General features: G+C 43.4%; 1 protein-coding gene and 2 pseudogenes across 1 annotated transcript in view; 2 read left to right on the forward strand and 1 right to left on the reverse strand.

The window, feature by feature from the left end:
* The window catches only part of LOC148539621 (A disintegrin and metalloproteinase with thrombospondin motifs 2-like), a 975,120-nt gene that overhangs the window by 27,497 nt on the left and 926,612 nt on the right, over positions 1-21,011 (forward strand). The gene's annotated exons all lie outside the window — the stretch shown is intronic.
* LOC148539622 (5S ribosomal RNA) lies at positions 13,449-13,567 on the reverse strand (annotated as a pseudogene).
* On the forward strand, positions 15,455-15,573 carry LOC148539623 (5S ribosomal RNA; annotated as a pseudogene).

Below are 21,011 nucleotides of genomic sequence, written 5' to 3' on the forward strand. Positions count from 1 at the left end.
AAAAATAACACTGTTCTCCTAATGGCTTTTTTTTTTTAAAATAACAGTGGTCCTAATGGCATTCTTTAGTGCCTGCAAGTGAAGTGACAGTGCCTCACAGGGCTGCAGCCCACAGTCCACACTCTCTCCCTCCGATCTCCTATGTGAAATGGTGCCTGATCACAAGGGAGGGACTTTACATTCAATAAAAAAAAAAACTCGAGATCAGACACCGGGAAGATGATGCAATCCAAAAAGCAAGATCCGGTACCGGGAAAATGACATTTAGCTTTGTTTTGGGATCTGAAGTTGGCTGGAAGACCCGAGATGGGCCTCATTTCGACTCGTAACTCCTAAGTTGGGGTGTGTTTGTATTCCAGGAATCTAAACCTGCACATCTCTACTACTAACTCCCTGCCACCAATTTGCTGTATGTGTTAATATAACTAAGGAGTTTGCCCCTTCACTGCGGAGGATGATTGAGGCTCATCCCCCAGAGATACAGTAAGACTGCAGAGGATGAACCCCATTCATCCTCCACAGTGAGGGGCAAAAATAAATAAAAATGGACTAACCTATGCGGACCTGGTAGCTCCTAGAGGTCTCCACCAGCCATTGGGAACAGTGGGGACCCCTAGGGTCTGTTTGGGAAATTATGCTGGCACATCACTTTTGAAAAAATACAATTAAAATATTAGGGAAGGGACTTTATGTCCCCCTAATTCTCCAACCCCACTACCTGGAAAGATGGTGGTACCCTCATGCCCATAATCACATCTGAAATTATGCACATCCCCCTTTCAAATGATGTGCCTCCCTTAGCAGCTATTGCCTGTGATCCACCACCTGTGATCACCAGACAATATCCTGCATTACGGAAAAATATAGTTTTTCCACAGATGGTTGGGGGTGGAGGGGATCTCATAAAAAATAAAAAGAGATCATACAAAAATGTAAGTTTACAGCTCCATCAGGCAACATACTGTATATATACTGTCTACAGGACTTTCAGAATGTTTCTGGCTTATCTAAGTATTGTTTTGTTTTTTTTTGCAGACTTTGGGGCCTATGTATCAAAGGTTGATAAGCGATAAAATTGTGAGAGAAAAAGTATTAACCAATCAGCTCCTAACTGTCATTTTTCAAACACAGCCTATAAAATGTAAGTTAGCAGCTGATTGGTTGATTTATATGTCACAATTTTCACTCTCCTCAAGCTTTGATACATTGACTTTTGTGATGAGGTTGCAGTGAAGGGTTTCTTTTGCCAATTCTTAATTTCAGATTATTTTAGAGTAAACAGCACTATGCTGTAAAAATGTGGAAATTAAAGATCTCTGCCGGTCTTTGCAGTGATATATGGGTTTTGGTATGCATCTCATCAGTTTATGAGCAGTTTATCAAAGACCTTCCAGATCTTACCTTGACTTCAACACGTCCCCTCTTTAGTTATGTTTATGACAGTGCAAATTCCAAGCTGGAAGCGTTTCAGACCTACTTTAATAGCCTTTCTCTGCTTTTTAACAGTCAAATTATTTTTATTTTATGTCCTCAGTAAGCTGCTTAGAGTACAGCCTAAAAACATTTTTAAAAACGTATTTATATATTTTACTGGAAAAAAAACTGCCTAGGAGGTGTCTAGTACTCTCCGGTGTCCATAAAGCATGCCCCCGTTGGAACATTAACCCATATCCCCCAGTGGTAATATATATCCCAGTTGTTTACACTCTCCGCCGATGTCCATAAACTCTGTTTCAGTAGATTCAGTGACTTTAAGCCATATTTACAGTACTCTCACAGAAGGTAAGGGAGACTCACAATATTTATGTAGTCCCCTGCACCCATTTTGACATGATGGGGATGGAGCCTAATGATGAGTGCTTGGCACCGCCCAATGAAGTGGTCTGTTGCATCTCCTCTTTGGGCTTCTCCTGGAGAGAATTCAAAAGTAGACAAGTATATTTTAAGCCTCCCACTCCCCAGTGGCCAAAGATCTCTCCCCAGTGCTGGTGTCTATCATTATCATTCTGTATTGTACGGCTATTTACAGGCATACAGATGTGTCTTGCTACATCTTTGCTCCATACGCCATGTAGCGTGCCATGCTTGTCGCGCTGTGCTGAGTCGCATTGTACTGTACTGAAGCGCTGTAAAATCCAGAGAGTGTAATACAACTTTCTGTCCACCAGATGTCACTTTTCCTAAACTGCACTGCGCATGCGTAAAAAAAAGACAATGCAATATCTGTAGTACCACTCGCTGATTGGCTGGCTGAACCTGTCATTTGTTACGCTATAGTTGTCATGGATCGAGAGCTATAATTGAGTGTGTAATTGTCACGTTTGGGCTATGGTGATTCTCTGCAGAGAGGTTGGAAGTCGGGGACCCAGGTTTGGAAAGGAACCAGAGGAGAGGGGCCTGGATATATGCCTTCCTCCTCTACAAGTACCGGATGTTGGCTAGACCTGACCAAAGGCGCGGAGTCTAACTTACTGGGAGGTGTCACCAGTGATCAAGCAGGTTGCGGCCCTTTGGTCAGGTATCCGGCACAAGTGGGAAACGGAAGAACACAATCGCAGGCAAAGTACAGGAGAATGATACTGGAGATTTTGTACTTGGGTGACATACCCTGTTGATCCAAACGCAGGGCTAGTACAGGAGACTAGGAGACTGTATTTGGATGACGTACTAAGTACACACACTGTGGCTTCAGATGCCACAGTCAGTACCAGTGCGTGCGACTTGTGCAGTGCACATTGTTCTGCAGTGATGTGCTGCACCCACACAGTGATAACATGCCTTAGAAATTAACAGTGGGGTTTGAAGGGCACAATATAAAACTCACTGTGTGAGCGCTGCACACCACTGTCTACAGTGCCGCAGTGACCAGCACTTACTGATGTGTACTGATTAGCGACATGTTGTACAAGCTCCTAGCGTCACAGCAGTGCCAACATTGCCGCAAGTGTGCTTCAGAAGACAGTCAGTTTGTAATCCAAGACACCTCTTTCTGGGCTGAGGTTTGTGGTACAGTGATGATTTCATACATCACTGCTAAAACCCCACTACTAATGTCTAAGGCATGCCATCACTGTGTGAGTGCCGCACATCACTGTTGAAATGTCTGTAATTACACGGGCAGTCTTTCATAAAATAGCCTGCTGTGTAGAATTACTGCAGTACTGTATACTTTATTAAAGTCACTGTTAACTCTGTGCAGTACTGTATGTGATTGACCCGCCTGTCAGGGCTTACTGTACTATTGTATTCTGTTGTGCCATATCCATCCATTGCTGTATTCACCACCTGGGCTGCCATCAGAAATTGTGGGGCCGGTGACTGACAAAATAGGCAGGGCCTCCCTAACCCACCCCCCCTCAACCCTCCCTTGATGTCACGCCATGCCGGCTCACAAGAAAAACTTTATTGCGGCATATGTAGGAGGTGGAGCAGGAGGACGGCCCTGGGCGGCTGGGTTAGAGGTGACTCCCAAGTCACTTGATTCATTCTGTTGTGCTGCAGAAAAGAGGGGATAGTCAGGGGCTATCTAGCAAATTTCAGATTGGGAGGTAAACACAAGCAAGTGGTCCTAGCTTTGCTACTTGCCCCTGCAAAGGTTGTCCCACAGGGTCCTTACCTGCTCTGCTGACCTTGGCAGGCAAAGAGCCTGTGCGCCAGCCCTTCCCCACAAGGGTCAGCGCCGCTACTAGCTGGATCCTCACTTGCCTCTTGGCGGTAGCTTGACTTCGCTGTCTACTTGACTCCCGACGGACTTAACTTGAACAACAAAGAAGCCGTTATAAAATATATGCCATCATATATTGTCTTGTCCTTTCATATATCTGTATGTATGTGCCTCCCCCTATACGTTCTGCATTGTGCCTCCTATATGTTCTCCCTCCCCTTCTCTGTATCCCACCGTGTTCCACTTACCCTATCCCGCACTGTGCTTCCCGGTCCCCCATCCCTCACTGTGCTTCCCGGTCCCCCATCTCGCCCACACTGTGCTCCCCCTTCCCTCATCTCACCCACACCGTGCTCTCCCTTCCCTCATCTCACCCACACCGTGCTCCCCCTTCCCTCATCTCACTCTCACCGTGCTCCCCCTTCCCTCATCTCACCCTCACCGTGCTCCCCCTTTCCTCATCTCCCCTACACCGTGCCACCCCTTCCCTCATCTCACCCACACTGTGCCCCCTCATGTCACTCACACTGTGCCACCCCTCCAACACTTACCTATAACAACACTTACCATCTTCATTCTTCTGCTTTTTCCCAGTCCTGCTCCCTGGTAGTTGGCTCCTCTGTATGCAGTTGCTGCTGAGTGCTAAGCCTGCTGTGCTGTCACGCTTGCTGCTGGGGTCCCTGTACACCACACTGACTGGGGTGGGGACAGAGATTCCTGATGGCTCATCGGCTCTATCAGCCAGCGATCAGAGGAGTCTGAGCAGACAGCTCAACTTGCTTAAGAGACTCCTCGGATAACTGTCTTAAATATCCGAGAAGTCTTCAGGCAGCCAGGCCCTGCCCCCGCCCCAGTGCTGCTCTGCTTCTCACCTTCTGCTCCAGGCCAGATGCTGATGCAGGCCTGTTCATTATATTCATGGCTGGGTCCTGCATGTTGTGTGTGCGGTTGCAGACTGCTGACGTTACCCGGGGGGGGGGAGGGGGGCAGATGGCACCAAGTCATCCGGCCCAGCCAGGCAGCCTCTGGGTGTAGTGGTGGGCGGCTGCAGCATGTTGGTAGGAGCGGCCCCGGCAGGGCCTGTAACTTTTTTTAAGGGGATAGCAGCGGGTAGGCCACCCAAATGTGTCAGGCCGCGGCATAGGTAGGCGAAGCGGGAGTGCGGCCTTGGGCTGGCCCCTGTCACTAAGTCACTTTTACAGTGCGGTAGCAGGAGGTAGGAGCGGGCCCCCCAGGTGTCAGGGCCTGGGACTCCAGTCCCGGCTGTTCCCCCTGATGGCGGCCCTATTCACCACTGTAGTTTTCTAATCAGTGGAGCACTGGCCACCCAGCGGTGAAGCTATGTATTGCATGCAGTGGATATGTCAAGTCTCATGCCGCAACTTAGAAGCCTGTATACTTGCAATAATTCGTATCCAGAAAAGTCCTTAGGATAAAATGAAAGTCCAGCCTGCATATTGATCCTGCATGGTAGTGGAGGGTCACCTATAAGGAACACACTTGTTCCTTATAAGTGACCCTCCACAACCCTCCACTACCATGGCGGATCAACTTGCAGGCTGGACTTTTGTTATCCTAAGGACTTTTCTGGATACGAATTATTGCAAGTATATGATACTATTTTTTCAGTGTGGAGATAGGAGTGTGTCCCTATAAGAATAGGGAAATATTTAAAACCATATTGCTACAAATACTTTGATAGAAGAGCAACTATACCTGATGTTGAGAAGGGGGTGGTTCGCTTTTACGCTAAATGGGGTATATATATCGACTCCCTTCTGATGTTAGAACTCCTATAATGAGATTATTTGAGACTACGAATTGGTCTCTACTTCGTAATTTAGAGTGATGTTATATATTTAGATCTTTAAATTCTATATTTACGGGTCAGGGGATAAGATTCTTTGTTTCCTGTAGAGGAACAATTATATTTCCTCCAGTGTAGGAGTATCCGATCAATGGAAAGGGAACAAGCTGCACCAGGGTTCGGGGGGGGGGGGAGGGGGGTATATGTGTTTTTTATTTTACTTTATACATATATAATTTGTTTTTGTTTTCTGTTATTATGGTTCTATTTGAATTATATATTTTATCTCTGTGCTTATGTTTAACAGTCATTTTTGACTAGCTATATCCTACAGACAAAATGTATTTGTTTGATGTTGCACTTGAACTGTATTTGTTTACACAGATTGCAGTTCTGTATATATGTGTATATGGATTCATGTAATATATCTGTATGTTTGTATAGATATACATGTACATGTATGTTTGCACTTGCAGAGTATATAAAATAAAAAAAAAAAATTGTTTTGGAAAAAAAAAAGAATAGGGAAATGTATATATCTCGATCAATATTTTTATTGCTATTTGTGTGTTTTTGTACAAACTGTCTTGGTGCGAGACCTATAACGACGGCTTGGCCGTCGTTATTCGGGTCTCGCGCATGCGCGCGGCGGAGCAGCCTCCGTCGTGCGCTTGCGCACTAGGGCAACATCGACCCGCTTGCGAGCGCTCAGCGCTCGCGAGCGGGTCTGAATCAGGCCCTAAGATCCATCAGCCTTGAATTACAACAAGGAGACTATTGAGCCGATGGAAGTGTGAACATCTTATACTTACCTTGGGTGAGTGTGCTAGAGAAATCTCATGGATTGTGTATGGGCATAGAGATTGTGAAGACTCACCATTGAATTGTTTTCATTCTCTTCCATGTACTGTACTAACGAGGAGGAGTAACACCGCCTAGTGTGGACAGAGGTCTTCTAAATACCATTTCCTCCACACAAGAGGGGATGTGCATAAGGAGAAACATCTGTATTTTTGGTCTTTCCATTTGTAAAATATTGTATTTTGGGTTTAATGTAAGCCCGAGGAAGGGACGGAGCTGCTGTAGTTTACGCACAGGTTGTGAATTTCTTGTCTTATTAGACTATGAGAGTAGATGCTCATAGTTATAATTTGCGGAGGGGTGCACTAGTTATTTATCTATCATTTGAAAAAGTACACACAAGATGATCACCATCAGTACCCCACTGGGGTAGGCTCCAGCTTTTTGTGGAGAAGTGGCCTAATAAGAAGAGCCCTTCACCTGTTTTGTTTCACTTTTGATTGTACATCCCTGATGCCCAGGCATAGGTGACTGTAAGTGCAATGTAAGATGAACTTTAAATTCCAAGTTTTATCCCGCACATGTTGGTGTTTAGTTGTATTTTTAGTACTGTAGATATCATACACAAAAAAGGACGTACTTTGTAAATCAATATGCCTGCCTGTCTTTTGCTGTAGATGAAAAGAAATACACTCAACCCGAGTGTATCTAACATTCTGATATCTCCTTTTGAACATCTGCCCAACATCAGTGATTTTGAAATGACTGGTTTGAATCAGGTTAGAATTATCTAGATCATATTGAATATCACATTTAACCCTATCTAAGCTACAAACAAGATAATCTAGCTGGGCATTCTTATAATTTTAAAGGCGCTACATGATGGACATACCGTAGAGCTAATGCACTTGTAAGATCCAGATGTCTCAAAACTTGCTTTTTAAGCAGGCAATTTTCCAGTAGACTTTTGTAGTTAGAAAACTAGCATTTGACAATCTTTATGGACCGTAGTTGCAGCTCCCACATTATGGGGAGATTTATCAAATCTTGGAAAGAGATAAAATGGGAAAGTACCAACCAATCAGTTTCGAACTACCATTTCTTCTTCAGGGCTCCACAGGGAGACATTGGGGGTGTAGGTGGTACTTGGATAATCGAACACCAACAGCAAAGCTTTTTCCTATCCCAGGATGCTCTGGTCCTTCCCCCTATACCCCGACCCACAGCCTGAAGGCAAATCAGTTTTGTTGGTGTCCGGCAAGAGCTGAATCACCATTAGAACAGTGGGACTGCTGTAAAGCTGCCCAAGCTTTACTTTTATCATTTATTTTTTTAATTACATTTTTCACAGAGCAAGCAGCGCTAGACAATCTTCTGGACATCTGCACTGCTGCTCCATCACCCCTGTCCCCGACTCCAACCCTCGGCTAGGTACTCTCGGCGGGGCTCTGGGTGGACATAGCTAGCAGGGCTCCTCGGACCCCAGATTGCAGCCGGGATTCAAGGGGACAGATAAGGCGGGTCCCCGCGTCTATGTGCAGTCTTGCCTCCGGTCTCAGGAGACAGCCCGGAGGCGCTGGTGTGGCATACATGCCTACCCTCCTGGTTTTCGCAGGAGGCTCCCAATTTTTTGGGTAACCCCCCGCACCCCCGGAAGGGTAGACATTTCTCCCACATTCTACCCACTTCCTAGTGAAGTGGGCAGAATGAGAATACCCGCGGCGATCACGGGTCTCCGTGAAGGGGGCGGGGCTTAAGACATGATTCTGCATGAATCACAGGATTTGTCCCCGCCCCTATGTAAATGTTACCTAATCGGTGCAATTTTACCGTGATGGGGCGGGGCTTAATTACACAATTTGTCAGGCCCCGCCCCCACCTGCCCCCTGCTGCTTCTCTTACCCAGGCTTCTCCCGGGAAGAGATTATTAAAGGTAGGCAAGTATGTGGTGTGGACACCGGTTCGTCTGGGACTACACTAGACCACCAGGGCATAACCTATACTGGCGCAGGGGAAAGAAATAGGCTGTCACTACCGGGGCTGTGCGGGGTCAGGGTCAGCGGCACTTACCTGTCCGGGCGCTCTGGCAGGGTCCCTCTGGCGGGGGCGCGGGCATATGGAGATCTGCTCTGCATGCTACAGGGGTCTGGAGGCATAGTGTCCTGGTTGCTAGTGTGAGCATAGCACACTCTGGCAGCACTGCAGCGCGACATGGGCACCGCCATCTTGGATTTGGTCAGGTGACTCTTCTCGACCAATCCAGGCAGAGCATTCCGGGAGTCCTAGCAACCAATCCTGCACTTCTTCCGGGTATTTAAGGGCTGATCTGCAGTCCTTTCATTGCCAGTGCAACGTTATTCCCAGCCTAGCTGGGTGCCAGTTCTCTGAGCTTCTTGCTATTATCCTGTCCCTGCTGAGTTTCACATATCTACATCTCCAGGTTCCAGCCTCCTAGACACTCTGTGGACCAGCAGTGCTACTCCCTGCTACCACCCCTAGAGGGAGCCTTGCTTCTACAATTCTGACAGACTGTGATCCTCCCTGGCTACCCAATTACCTGTTGTGTGTATCCACGGTCCGTTCAGAGTATACACCTCCGCCAGAATTACCTTCTTCGCTAGCGGGTCATCCATGAGCAACACTCCTCTCAGACCAGGTTGATGTCAGCATAGGGGAGAAGGCCCTCACCCTGCAGCCCCTCCCCCATCTCAGGGTGCCATTCCACTGTGGTCTTGCCGCCCCTGAGCTGCTCCTCCCTCACCCACCGCCCCCTCGGAGACTTAAGGCAGCCACTTTCTGCTATAGCCTAAGGTCTCCGGGAACGCTGGGTCCGGTCTCCCTGTATACCTCTCACAGGAGCCAGGTTATACAGTGCTATTTCCTACCAGCCATTGCGGTCTGTGTAGTTGATTTTAGTGCCCACTGCAGTTATAGTGTATACTCTGCATTGTATGTGACTTGTGCTAGCGCTGCTGTCTGTTACTTTTTTCTCAAACTGTCAGCTTATACCTTTCCCTGTCTTTCATTATAACCCTGGAATACTGAGGTATAGGGGGTTCATTGTACCTCACATCTCCCTATATTTGTGAGGGCTATCACATACCATATATCGGCTTTGCGCACTACACTGTGGCTTATTGCACATATATCTGGGTTGCTCACTGCACTGTGCCAGATTGTGTGCTACATTATTCTTGCAGCTATGTTTGGCAAAGGCAAGAATAACAAGCAGCCTGCTGCTCCCACTCTGGTGTCTTGCAAGTCCTGCTTAGCAAGCTTGGCTCCAGAGAATCTATTTGAAGATGGTATTTGTTAATCTTGTTATATGGCACCTGGCCCATCAGCCCCTTCGTCCTCTCCTCAGGACCCCCCCTGGGCTTCTTTTTCACAGGTGTTGGCAAGAATTGTGGATCACCTAGCGTTCCCTGTGGTAGCTCCCCTTATGGGATGGCCACAGCAGGTACTCCCTGCGAATCCTTTGCCTCCCTCATAGGTACACGTACTTTCTACCTCAGTGCAGAGTCTGGCGGATACCTCTACAGACTTTCAACAAATGCTGCAAAAGGAGAGACCCTTACCTAGTAAACCTACTAAGCGTGCTGTGTTATCTTTCCAGTCCACCCAGCTATCATATCCTGAGTTATCATTTGGGGAGGCAGAAGACGCAGACCTCTCTCACTCTGAGGAATCCCCCTCTAAATTGAATATACCTGTACTTGTGAGAACTGTAAAATCTATTCTCCAAATAGAGGGAGAACCCATTCCTAAGGCAAAAGAGCCAGTATTTAAGTGACAAAAGGTAGTTTTGCCAGAGTTCCCTCACTCTGATCAGCTATCTGATCATATGAGTGAAGCATGGAATATGCCAAGTAAAAGGTTTCAGCTGCCTAAATGCTTAATTTCCTTTTGACCTTTTCCAGCTACTGATTGCACTAAATGGGAAGTTCCCCCTGCAGTGGATTCCCACGTGACACATCTAGTTAATAACGCTACCTTACCTATCCATACTGCAACCTCCTTAAAGAAGACTACGGATAGAAGGATTGAAGCTTGCCTGAAATCTACAGTGCCTTGCAAAAGTATTCACCCCCCTTTGCATTGTTCATGTTTTGTTGCCTCACAACCTGGAATTAAAATGGATTGTTTGAAGGTGTGCATCATTTCATTCACAGATCATGCCTACAACTGTGAAGTTGTTTTTTTTTTATACTGTGAATCAAATAACATTTAGGACAACATAACCGAAAATGTCAGCGTGCATAACTATTCACACCCCTTAAAGTCAGTACTTTGTCGAGCCACCTTTTGCGGCAATTACAGCTGCAAGTCACTTTGGATAAATATCTATGAGCTTGCCACATTTTGCCCCTGGGATTTTTGCCCATTCCTCAAGGCAAAACTGCTCCAGCTCCTTCATGTTGGATGGTTTCCACTTGTGAACAGCAATCTTCAAGTCTGACCACAGATTCTCAATTGGCTTTGTCTAAGCCATTCCAACACATTTAAATGTTTCCCATTAAACCACTCGAGTGTTGCTTTAGCAGTATGCTTCGGGTCATTGTCCTGCTGGAAGGTGAACCTCTGTCCCAGTCTCAAATCACAGGCAGACTGAAATAGGTTTTGCTCAAGAATATCCCTGTATTTAGCACCATCCATCTTTGCCTTGACTCGAATCAGTTTCCCAGTCCCTGCTGCTGAACAACATCCCCACAGCATGATGCTGCCACCACCATGTTTCACTGTGGGGATGGTGTTCTTGGGGTGATGGGATGTGTTGGGTTTGCGCCAGACATAGCGTTTTCCTTGGTGGCCAAAAAGTTAAATTTTAGTCTCATCTGACCAGAGCACCTTCCTCCATAGATTTGGGGAGTCGCCCACATGCCTTTTGGCAAACTCAAATCGTGTCTTATTTTTATCACTAAGTAATGGCTTTTTTCTGGCCACTCTTCCATAGAGCCCAGCTGTATGGAGTGCACGGCTAATTGTGGTCACATGCACAGATACACCAGTCTCTGCTGTGGAACTCTGCAGCTCCTTCAGGGTTACCTTTTGGTCTCTGTGCTGCCTCTCTGATTAATGCCCTCCTTGCCCATTTGATGATGATGGATTTGATGGTGCTGCGGGGGATCATCAAAGATTTGGATATTTATTTATAACCCAACCCAGAATTGTACTTCTCAACAACTTTGTTCCTGACTTGTTTGGAGAGCTCCTTGGTCTTCATGTTGTGATGCCTCTTGCTTAGTGGTGTTGCAGCCTCTGGGGCCTTTCAGAAAAGGTGTGTTTATACTGACAGATCATGTGACACTTAGATTTCACACAGGTGGACTTCATTTCACTAATTATGTGACTTCTGAAGGTAATTGGTTGCACCAGAACTTTTGAGGGGCTTCATAGCAAAGGGGGTAATTACATATGCACATGCCAATTTTCAGAATTTTATTTATAAAGATTCTTTTTTTATATATATATATATAGAGTAAATATAGTAGACTACAGCGCCAAGTGAACTAAGAGCACAATTTACTTTTTCTTAAAAATTATATATGTACATATAAAATCACAGGGAGATAAATATAGGGTAACAAAAATAAAAGCACTCCCTAATGGTATAGGTGTCAGCTCTACAGTAGTGTAATAACAATGGTGATTTGTTAAAATACTTAAATGGAGAAAGTGAAACTGATAAAAGAGCGACCAATGTGCTAATAAATACTTTGATAAAGTGCAAAGTGAATCAATAAATAATGTGCAAATATGCAAGACTGAGATATGTGCAAATAAACATAAATGATTTTGATATCAAGATAGTATAAAGTGCATATAGTTTTGTATAAATGACAAATATAATTATGATAAAAAAAGGGGGGTAATTTATTATAAATAACAGCTGACCCTAATATATAGGGCAGTACAATAATAATTAAAAAATATAAAAATGCATATATAAAATTAGAAAGGGTAGGGATAAGGAATAGAGGGCTTATCTGGATCGCAATTAGGTAAGTTCATGTAAGGCTGGAACCAGGAGTCTCCAACGCATTTCGTCTGTATAGTGGACTTCTTCAAGGGATGTACCTCTCCTGTCTGGGACCTGATATATATACCCCTTCAATAAGGATGATGGGAGGTGCTTAGAATTATGACCACTTCCGTTTTTTTACTAGAAAAGTTATTCAAACATCGTGGCTAATATATAGCTAAGGTAAAGTTCATTTATAGAAGTAGATCGCTTCCACAGTGTGTGATTTTAGATAATAAAACTTGTTTTTTTTTAATGTTTTTTGCGGAGTAAGCCTGGTCGTCACGTGATGTCCGCTTCCTCACTTCCGCCCTGTTTGATGCAGCCTCTTACGTCACTTCCGCCCATTCACTCGCATGACACCGCTCGTGTGTGCTGGATCATCATCTGCTATCCGCTGTGTTGTTTCCGCCCGGCTGTAACATGGCTTCTCGCGTCACTTCCGCCCATACGTGTGGATGTTGTTGTATTGTTAGCGGCCATGTTGCTGCACTTTATTTAGTTTCAAACGGCGGACATCTTGGTACTCCATTTTATATCGGCATTATAACTTTAAAAATGCGATTTCCACAGGAGATATCTCGCATATAACATCTATTGGTACCTACATAATACAAAAAGTAATTTTGTTAATATGTTCATGGGTGCAAGTTAGTCAATATTCCCATATGCGTCTAATATGTTGTTTTTTAGATTAATCACAGGTATTATCCAATGCACAGAATTTATAGGAGAAGTATAAATAATTAATTGTCAGTAAAAGACAGGATGATAGCATATCATATATTACTATTTGCTAAAAGTTAAAAAAGAGATAAATGCATGAGATCTAATAATTAATGTTTCCATCGATACACTTATACGTATATGATGTACAAAAAAAAATCTCAAAAACATATATGTATGTATTTTCATATCCAAGAGTGGGATCTCTGGAGGAAAGTCTTTATAATATAATCCAACATATAATTGGTCTTCATTCGAATCCTTCAAGTTGATCCATGGGATTGATATCAGTTGGTCCTTCTGGTCCTGAGTTGTCTTCAAATTCATTACATTGGCAGCTTAATAGTTGAGTGAAATTAATTTCATAAGGCATTCTTGGTCCAAAAAAATGTTCGGATCATGACGGAATATTTTTCAGTCTCAATCTGGGACTACAGTACCTGGTATTCCCCAGAGGTCCCCCATCCGGGTACTAACCAGGCCCAACGTTGCTTAGCTTCCAAGATCAGACGAGATCGGGCATTTAAAACGAGGTATGACTGTAGATAACTATGAGACTTTGAATTACCGTCTAGGTTGATCACAAAAAAGGGGCTATCTCATAACTATCATTGAAGCCTCGTGGAGTCAAGGTATCAAGTTCAAAAATCCAGTACATTTCTCTTCTAGATAGTTTATTCGCCAGATCTCCTCCTCTTTCTCCAGTTTGTACAAGTTCAATTGCCTTGAAAGTTAGATCATCAGGATTGGAATTATGATGCTGTAAGAAATGCCTTGAGACCGTGTGTCCCTCAACCTTATTTCTGATATTCCGGATGTGTTCCTGTATCCTCAATTTAAGTGGTCGTTTAGTCTTGCCCACATACTTAAGGCCGCATGTGCACTCCAAAAGATAAATAACTGATGTGGAATTGCAATTAAGATGATGCTTAATTTTATATTCTTTATTATTCGAAGAATTATAAAAAGTTCTCCTTTGTGTATATATTTACAGACAATACATTTGCCACACTTATAGCATCCTGGGCAGATATGAAATGTATTATGTTTTGGAACGGTAGTATTTCTTAACATACTTGGTGCAAGTATATCTTTCAGGTTTTTTGCTTTTCTAAAAACAATGGGAGGTTTCTTTGGGAGAACTTCTTTTAAAACCAGATCCATCATTAAAATTTTCCAGTGTTTGGTGAGAGTATTTCTAATTTTGTTCTCATGGGCATTAAACGTAGTGATGAAGGGAATAATATTACTTTCCTCATTCGTATTTTTTTCCTTATATACCAATAGGTCTCTTCTCTCTAGTGATCGAGTCTTGGCAGCAGCTTCAGTCAGAACTCTAGTAGGATAGTCTTTTTCAATAAACCTGGTGCTGTAGAGTTGTATTTGTTCTTCACAGACAGTTGGTTCGCTGCAATTCCTCTTGATTCTATGGAATGTTGAATAAGGAATATTCTCCTTCCACTTTCTGAGATGACCACTTTTGTAGTGAAGGTAACTGTTGGTGTCTACCTGTTTTATAAAATTCTTTGTATGAATCTTTTTCCCTTCTCCTATTAAAATCAAATCTAAAAATTCAATGGAGATTTCATTGATGCAGGATGTGAATTTCAAATTCATATTATTTTTAGAAATATGATTTAAAAACAAATTAAAACTCTCTTTGGGTCCTTCCCATATTAATAAAATGTCGTCAATATATCGTTTGTATAGTATGATATTCTTCTTAAATGGGTTATTGTCATAAACATATTCCTTTTCCTAACATCCCATAAATAAGTTTGCAAAATTTGGTGCGAAAATGGTCCCCATTGCGGTACCACAGATCTGTTGATAAAATTTATCTAAAAACTTAAAATAGTTGTGGTTTAAAATAAAATCCATAATATCACATAAAAAGTCTGTGTATGTTGCTTATTGATGGATCCGCCTCAAGAAATTCTCTACATGCATTGATCCCCTTTCGATGCTCAATGCATGTATACAGGGATTGTACATCTATTGTCGCCCAAATGTAGGAATCTTTCCACTCCAATTTCTCTAAGATCTGTAGTATATTTGTAGTGTCTTTGAGATAAGATTGTAGATCCCTCACATACTTGCACAAAAAAATGTCCACATATTCAGATAAGTGTGACGTTAATGAATCTATTCCTGCAATAATAGGTCTCCCGGGTGGATCAACCATAGATTTATGTATTTTCGGGAGAAAGTAAAAATGGGGGTGGTGGGATTGGTAACAAGAAGGTATTGGAATTCATCTTTAGTTAGGATGCCATTGTGTAAACCATATACCAATAATGTTCTTAATTCTTCTATATAGTTCTCCATAGGATCACTTAAGAGCAAGCTATATGAGTTAGTGTCTCCCAGGAGTCTATAAGATTCTTGAGTGTAGTATGATCGGTCCATGACGGTAATTCAAAGTCTCATAGTTATCTACAGTCATACCTCGTTTTAAATGCCCGATCTCGTCTGATCTTGGAAGCTAAGCAACGTTGGGCCTGGTTAGTACCCGGATGGGGGACCTCTGGGGAATACCAGGTACTGTAGTCCCAGATTGAGACTGAAAAATATTCCATCATGATCCGAACATTTTTTGGGACCAAGAATGCCTTATGAAATTAATTTCACTCAACTATTAAGCTGCCAATGTAATGAATTTGAAGACAACTCAGGACCAGAAGGACCAACTGATATCAATCACATGGATCAACTTGAAGGATTCGAATGAAGACCAATTATATGTTGGATTATATTATAAAGACTTTCCTCCAGAGATCCCACTCTTGGATATGAAAATACATATATATATGTTTTTGAGATTTTTTTTTTTGTACATCATATAGGTATAAGTGTATCGATGGAAACATTAATTATTAGATCTCATGCATTTATCTCTTTTTTAACTTTTAGCAAATAGTAATATATGATATGCTATCATCCTGTCTTTTACTGACAATTAATTATTAATACTTCTCCTATAAATTCTGTGCATTGGATAATACCTGTGATTAATCTAAAAAACAACATATTAGACGCATATGGGAATATTGACTAACTTGCACCCATGAACATATTAACAAAATTACTTTTTGTATTATGTAGGTACCAATAGATGTTATATGCGAGATATCTCCTGTGGAAATCGCATTTTGAAAGTTATAATGCAGATATAAAATGGAGTACCAAGATGTCCGCCGTTTGAAACTAAATAAAGAGCAGCAACATGGCCGCTAACAATACAACAACATCCACGCGTATGGGCGGAAGTGACGCGAGAAGCCATGTTACAGCCGGGCGGGAACAACACAGCGGATAGCAGATGATGATCCAGCACACACGAGCGGTGTCACGCGAGTGAATGGGCGGAAGTGACGTAAGAGGCTGCATCAAACAGGGCGGAAGTGAGGAAGCGGACATCACGAGACGACCAGGCTTACTCCGCAAAAAACATAAAAAAAAAACAAGGTTTATTATCTAAAATCACACACTGTGGAAGCGATCTACTTCTATAAATGAACTTTACCTTGGCTATATATTAGCCACGATGTTTGAATAACTTTTCTAGTAAAAAAACGGAAGTGGTCATAATTCTAAGCACCTCCCATCATCCTTATTGAAGGGGTATATATATCAGGTCCCAGACAGGAGAGGTACATCCCTTGAAGAAGTCCACTATACAGACGAAACGCGTTGGAGACTCCTGGTTCCAGCCTTACATGAACTTACCTAATTGCGATCCAGATAAGCCCTCTATTCCTTATCCCTACCCTTTCTAATTTTTTATATGCATTTTTGTATTTTTTAATTATTATTGTACTGCCCTATATATTAGGGTCAGCTGTTATTTATAATAAATTACCCCCCTTTTTTATCATAATTATATTTGTCATTTATACAAAACTATATACACTTTATACTATCTTGATATCAAAATCATTTATGTTTATTTGCACATATCTCAGTCTTGCATATTTGCACATTATTTATTGATTCACTTTGCACTTTATCAAAGTATTTATTAGCACATTGGTCGCTCTTTTATCAGTTTCACTTTCTCTCTCTCTCTCGCTCTCTCTCTCTCTCTCTCTCTCTCTCTCTCTATATATATATATATATATATATATATATATATAATTATTTTTTTTTGTCATTTCACTTCACCAAATTAGGCTATCTTGTGCAGATCCATCACATAAAATTCAAATAAAAAATACAGGTTGTTATGTAACAAAAAAGGTAAAAAGCAAAGGGATGTGAATACTTTTGCAAGGCACTATATATACTCTCTTACAGGAGCTATTCTCATTCTGCCAGGGCAACAGCCTGGGTGGCAAAAGCCATTGAGAGTTGGACAGAGGCCCTAGAAGATACATTTCCCTCTGATGCTTCGAGGGAACAGCTGTCCTACATATCTCACATTAGAGATACAGCCTCCTATTTTGGTGAAGCAGCTCTGGATACTGCTCTCCTAGCCTCCAAAGCATCTGCCACTTCCGTGGTAGCCTGCTGTATTGTTTGGCTTCGCTCATGGAAGGCAGATTCAGACTCTAAAAAGGAATTGGAGTCTCTACCTTATCCTGGGGAGATCCTGTTTGGCCCAGAATTGGACAAGATTGTGATTTCCTTGTCAGCTTCCAAGATGGCGTTCTTGCCCTCTGCATCTACTATGCAGCCTCAGAATTCATCCTTTCATCCTCAAGGAAAAGCTAACGGTCAGTCCTTTCCAAGGCAGTCGGCATTCACTAAGGCATCCAAGCCTAGGACAAAACAGGCCTGGGCTAATAGACATCCAGCTACCAAATCTGAGGACAAGCCTTCAGCCTGATGGGGTGGGTCTCTCCCTGGGGGCTCCCAGGGTTGGACTTTGACTTCTTCAGTTCACCCCGTTCTGTTGTCAGACCACCTCAGACGCCTGGGTAAAAGAAGTGGTCTCCCACGGATACGCCCTCTCATTCCTGAGGCGGAATCCCCAACAGTTCTTTTGCACAGGACCTCCATCAGACCCAAGCAAAGTCCTGCTGCTCCAGAAGGCCATTCAGTCCTTACTGCTCTTGGGGAAAGTAATTTTGGTCCCCTCCTCACAGCGAGGGAAGGGCTATTATTCTACCCTTTTGTTGGTTTAGAAGCCGAACGGGTCTCATTGGCCTATACTCAACCTCAAGTCTCTGAACAAGTTTATCAGGGTGCCCAGGTTTCGTATGGAAACCCTACGCTATGGAGCCTGGGGACTTTATGGTGTCTCTGGGCTTACCTTCATTTACCTATAGCGCTTTCTACAGCTCCTCGGGTCTTTACCATGACAATGGCAGTTATGGCGGCCTATCTTTGTCGTCAAGGGATCAGACTGCTCCCATATTTGGACGATCTCTTGCTTTTAGCAAGCTCCCCAGAAATTCTTCACTTCCATCTACAAGTAACCATTGCTTTTTTACAAATGCACATTTGGCTGATCAACTGGAAAAAATCTTCCCTGACTCCTTCTCAAAGAATGGTACTTCTGAGAGTCCTCCTGGACTCTCAGACTCAGAGAATCTTTCTGACAGCAGACAAAACCTCTGCAATACAGCACCGAGTGCACAGATTACTCCACAGTCGCTGAGTATCAATTCACTCTGTAATATAGATCTTGGGATCCATGGTGTCAACCTTTTGACATAGTGGAGTTCACTCAGTTTCACTCCAGGCCCCTACAACACCTGATCCTATCCAGATGGAACGGGCTGCCCCATTTTGCTCAGATCCCAGACAATGGGCCTCTCTCTGGAGGTTTGCCTGTCCCCCCTATTCTGGTGACTACAGACGTCCCACTTAAACAAGGGTCGCCCCTTTTGGATCTCGGACTCACCGCGGATTCAAGCCTCTACGGATGGAGCGCAGTGACCGGCCAGCTAGACTCCAGCCGAGGGGGTTTTACCTATCAATGTCCTGGAACTCCGAGCCATTTACAAAGCCCTCACTCTAGCTCAGGATATTCTTCAGGGCAGGCCAGTACAAGTACAGTCTGACAACGCCACAGCAGTGGCCCACCTTAATCACCAAGGAGACACTCGAAGTCAGTCAGCAATGGCAGAACTGTCCCACTTTCTTACATGGGCCGAATGCCATCTACGCATTATTCATCCTGGGAATTCTCAATTGGGAGATGGATTTCCTCACCCGTCACGACGTGCATGCAGGGGAGTGGTCTCTACATCCAGAAGTCTTTCAGCTTCTGGTGGACAAATTGGGTCTACCTGACGTGGACCTTATGGCATCATGACACAACCACAAGCTTCTAGTGTACGGGGCCAGGACGAGGAACCCCAATGCAGCCTTCGTGGACACATTATTTGTGAAGTGGACCTTCCATTTGGTATACCTGTTTCCTCCACTCTCCCTTCTGCCCCTGGTGTGGCATACATATTTCCAGTGGTTATCTACTAGAAACTATGACCCTCAGGTTTTTAGGGTTTCTAGAATCCTTGCCTTTCTTCAGGCTGGATTAGATCTCTGACTCCGCCTAGCCTCTCTGAAAATACACGTCTCTGCTTTGTCCATCTGGTTCCAGTGCAGAATTGCTCCTATACCGGATGTTCACACCTTCCTGCAAGGTGTTCTATGTATACAATCTCCCTTTGGTATACAATCTCCAGTGGCTCCGTGGGATTTGGTCAGTTGTTCGCCATGCACTTCTGGAAGCTCTATTCGAACCCCTGGATTCAGTAGATGTCAAATGGCTCACTGCGAAGACTCTTTCTTCTGGCTATAGCATCTGCCCGTAGGGTATCAGATTTAGGGACGCTCTCCTGTCGCTCCCCATTCCTAATCTTTCATCCGGACAGGGCTGTTCTCCAAACACGAACTGGCTTCCTTCCCAAGGTGGTCTCCTTTTTCCACCATAATGGGTAAATTGTGGTTCTGGCCTTTCAATCACCAGACCTCTCGGCAGGTGAGGCCTCTTTGGATGTGGTCCGTGCTCTGAAGATCTATGTAGACTGTACTAGTTCCATCAGGAAATCGGACTCCCTCTTTTTCTGTTTGAAAAAGGGACGAGCTGATTGGTTGGAACTTTAGCTCTCTCCAAGGTTTGATACATCACCCCCACAGCCTGTGTGTGTTCTATTTGCTGCATGAAAACTTTGAGTAGAATTTGGTAGATGTTAATCTATGCTCATGTGACTTTATAGATTTAAGCAATCCATAGCTATTTAGGGATACAATCCAATTTTTAGGACCCTGGGATTCATCTTGGCTTCCAATTCTCAAAAATTAATCATCACTCCCTCATTTGCGCCTCCATAGGGCTGGTGCAGTCTTTGATGGAGTGTCTGAATGTGTGTCTTAATATGCACAGCAACAGATTAGCGCCACAGCCAGTCAGTGTCTCAATAATAAGTCCATCGGCCATGGTATTAGCATAAAGACGCAGTCATGGCTGTGGCAGAAGATGCAGTGGTGGCTTTTGTATTTTTGGTGGCTTTTATATTTTAATCTTTTCCCCTGTAGTAATTCTCCTATACAAACCAAATGAAATACCAACAATTTTAAGACTTACGGGTAAATTTACTAAAGTGAGAGTTTTTAAAAGTGTATATGTTGACAATAGCAACCAATCAGATTCTAGCTATTATCTTCTAGAAGGTGCTAGTTAAATGTTAAGTAGAATCTGATTGGTTGCTATGGACAACATCTCCACTTTTAAAAACTCTCACTTTAGTAAATTTACCTCGTATACTTTATAAAACAGGAAAGCTTATTCTTAAATCATTTAGGATTAGGAACAAAGCAAAAGAAAAGTAGGAAATTTACACCTCTGCAAAAACATCTAAAAATTAAACACTTCCAAGATGGATGCCTTGGCTCTGGGGATTGACCAGAACTTGCTTCTCACTCTTAAATCTATGTACACATATAACTGGCAGGACTCCTCAGTAGGGTACTTGGGTGTCAGGATTCCCATAGGTCTTAATACCACCATCAATTGTAATTATCCTATTCTTTTAAAGCAA

This window comes from Taudactylus pleione, unplaced genomic scaffold (genome assembly GCF_031769625.1).
Source record: "Taudactylus pleione unplaced genomic scaffold, aTauple2 ptg000025l, whole genome shotgun sequence".
Taxonomy (NCBI): Eukaryota; Metazoa; Chordata; class Amphibia; order Anura; family Myobatrachidae; genus Taudactylus; species Taudactylus pleione.